A 3,071-nucleotide genomic window follows, 5' to 3' on the forward strand; every position below is an offset into this window, starting at 1 on the left:
AAAAAAAATTACAGTCCTACCAAAAAAAAAAAAAGTTCACATTCAGTACAACTTTGCAAGTCATGTCCATGATTAGCTGTACTTTTGAAAATATCCCTTTAATTGAGCTTATGTGATCAAAACTCAGTATCAGCCTCAGATCATTTTGGTGTGCTGTGCCTTTTTGAATAAATTTCTATATAAAATTCATAGCTTTATAAAATGTTTAAATACATCTGTATGTGTGTGTGGATTATGTCATTCATCCATTCTTCCAATGAACAAATATTTTTGAACTCCTATGATGTTCCAGGCCTACTTCTAAGTGCTTGGGACACAGTAGTGAACAAAATAGACAAATTTGCTGCCACATGGTGCTTACATTCTATTGGAGAGAAAGACAGCAAACAAACAAATAAATATATAATTCCCTGTCAGAGTTGGAAGAATTCTGACAACTTTAAAGCCTCTGTGAAATATATAATAGGAAGATTGCTTGACTTAACACAATTGCTTCATTTAACATGGTTTCCAGGTCCATCCGTGTTGCTGCAAATGATAGGATATCATTTTTTTTAATAGATGATAGTATTCCATTTTGTATATATACCACAGTAAATCAGGCACAAAAAGACAAATACTGCATGATAACACTCATGTACTCATATGTGTAATCTAGCAAAAAAAAGTAATTCTCATAGAAGTAGAGAGTAGAATAATGGTTATATAATAATGGTTAATAAGGTGGGGGAGGAGGAGAAAAAGTGGCAGACAAATGGGTACAAAACTATGCTACCTACTCTAAATGAATTATTATGCAGTATATGCATGTACTGAAGCAACATATTGTGTGAAACAACATATTGTACCTCAAAAATAAGTACAAGTAAATGTTAAAATATTTTGAATAATAATAAAAGAAAAAAAATATTTTGAATAAAAGGAATTTTAAAAAAGAGAAAGACTGCTTGAAAACATATTTCATAAGTTTTCTTTTTTAAGTAAACTTTTTATAAACACAAGGAAGAAAATCAAGTCACCTTGGCAAAAAGAAAATTTACCTATAACCTCATCATACTATCCTATGACCTTACCTACTTGATATTTGGGGGTGCGGGGGTTAGGGATAGGCTGTATTTGTATCCTGCTTTACTTCACTTACCGTTTTGCAAGCATTTTTCTTTGTCTTTAAATAGTCTTCCAGAGGAAGTTTTCACGAATATTATAGCCTGTATACAAAAAATTTAATGTTCTCATTAATTTTTGACAATTTCTATGATCATAAATGAAATTTACATACATAAATCGTTGCCTGCATATCTAAATACATCCGCAGCATAAGGTGTTAGAAGTGGAATTATTAGGTCTAAATGCCATGCATATTTTATGACACTTGATGTATGTTGTGAAATAGATCTGTAGAAAGATTACACTTTCTCACTATTATCTTAACAATATGAGATATTACGTGGATTTAAAATCTCAGCCAAAACTACATCTCGGTGCTATTACAAACTACATATTTCTGTTTACTGGTGAGGTTGATTTTTTTAAAAACTGTGTTTTTTATGCGTTCCCTTTTCTTCTACGAATTCTTTGCCATATGCCCTTCTTCCTTTTTTCTATGAGGCTGTTAGCATTTTTATTTTGATTTATGAGATATTTTGTGTATGAAACATTTGTTGAAATTTTTTCTAAGTGGTAATTTATATTTACATTTTTGGTGTTTTGACATTCAGAAGTATTTTTATGCACTCAAACTTATTGATCTTTTTCTTTCTGATTTCTTCTATTCCTCTTGTGCTTAGAAAGTCTTCCCTATTCTGAGGTCAGTAAAATATTTATTATGTTCTCCTAGTCACTTTTTAAAATTTTCCTTTTTTTTTTATTGAGCTATTTCATCTATGTAGAATTTATTTTGGTGAGATGAGGCTTTAATTTGTTAATTAAAACTAAAGCATTTTCAAATAGTTCATTTTCTTAACACTATTTGTTAATAAAATAATGCATAATGCATCCTTTTCCCCATAGGTCTGTGATACTTTCTCGTCTGTCAAATTTATACACGTACCCCCCCACCCCCCACCCCATACACACACACTGGTCTGTGCGTTTCAGAGCTTGCATTAATACGTTTGAAATATTCTGTTTTTAAGGTTGTGTGGGAAGTGATAGTTCCGGTACTTTTTGTCCCAGATGTTAACAAAATTACAATTCTCGGTACTGTCTTGACGGAACGGGGGCGAGCAAGGGTACGGAGGCATTTAGGACCCAGGGGAAAGCCAGGCTCGGTATAGAAGGACAGAGTCTCAGGCGCACACGCCTCCTACCAAAATCACAGCCCCGTGGAGCCCGGGCTCTCATTCACAGCTTTCTAGAGAAATCTGAGCCCGAACCTGCCAGAATAGGGGATCTCACCCACCCAGTTCAGCAGAGAAGACACCTGCAGAAACACATGCCCAAAGCAAGGCTGGGCAGCCGTGTGAAGGTATTTGTTGCCTTTTTTCTCCCTTCTGTATTTGCAGCGCCTCCCCGCCTTTCCCCCGCTCCTGCGATTGCATAGCTGCGGCGTTTCAGCACTCCGGTGCGTGGACAGCTCCCATCTGCAATCTCTCCGCACCCCATCCCTCCCGCACCCATCTCCACTGTCTCCGCGGTCCGTCCTTCTCCCGGCACCCACTCAAGCTGCGCTCCCTTACACCATCAGCACCCCCATCTCCACCATCACCGTCATCATCTCCACCATCACCAGCGCGGTAACTACCGTCAACACAACTGTGTCTTGCCACTTAGACAAAGCCCGAGGTCCGCAGGGTAGGGAAAAAAGAGCTCAAGTTTACAGCCATAGGAAGGAAAGTTCAGGTGAACGACACCCCTGAAAACAAAGAGATGCCTGCTTGAGAGAAAGGGAAAGTGGAGGCAGGAGGGAGAGACCCCAGGCACAGGTACAGATGGGGCACTTGCCAGACACCAGCAGTTAGCCAGCTGCCTTTCAGCAGATTAGGGACTGTTTAGTTCAGGAAATTAACATGGCCTGAGGCACAGTGTGATTCTAGAAAGGAAAAAAAAAAAAAAAAAAAAAAAAAAAAAAA

At 37.6% G+C, this 3,071-nt stretch overlaps 1 protein-coding gene and 1 pseudogene across 1 annotated transcript in view; both read left to right on the forward strand.

The window, feature by feature from the left end:
- LOC103603170 overlaps positions 1–2,858 on the forward strand; it is a 21,890-nt pseudogene extending 19,032 nt beyond the window's left edge.
- Positions 2,303–3,071, forward strand: part of LOC103603171 (clavesin-1) — a gene marked incomplete at its 3' end in the record, with an annotated part of 90,950 nt that continues 90,181 nt past the window's right edge. The window contains exon 1 of the mRNA XM_008587653.1: positions 2,303–2,467. The remainder of the gene's footprint in view (positions 2,468–3,071) is intronic.

Source organism: Galeopterus variegatus, unplaced genomic scaffold (assembly GCF_000696425.1).
Source record: "Galeopterus variegatus unplaced genomic scaffold, G_variegatus-3.0.2 Scaffold4482, whole genome shotgun sequence".
NCBI lineage: Eukaryota > Metazoa > Chordata > Mammalia > Dermoptera > Cynocephalidae > Galeopterus > Galeopterus variegatus.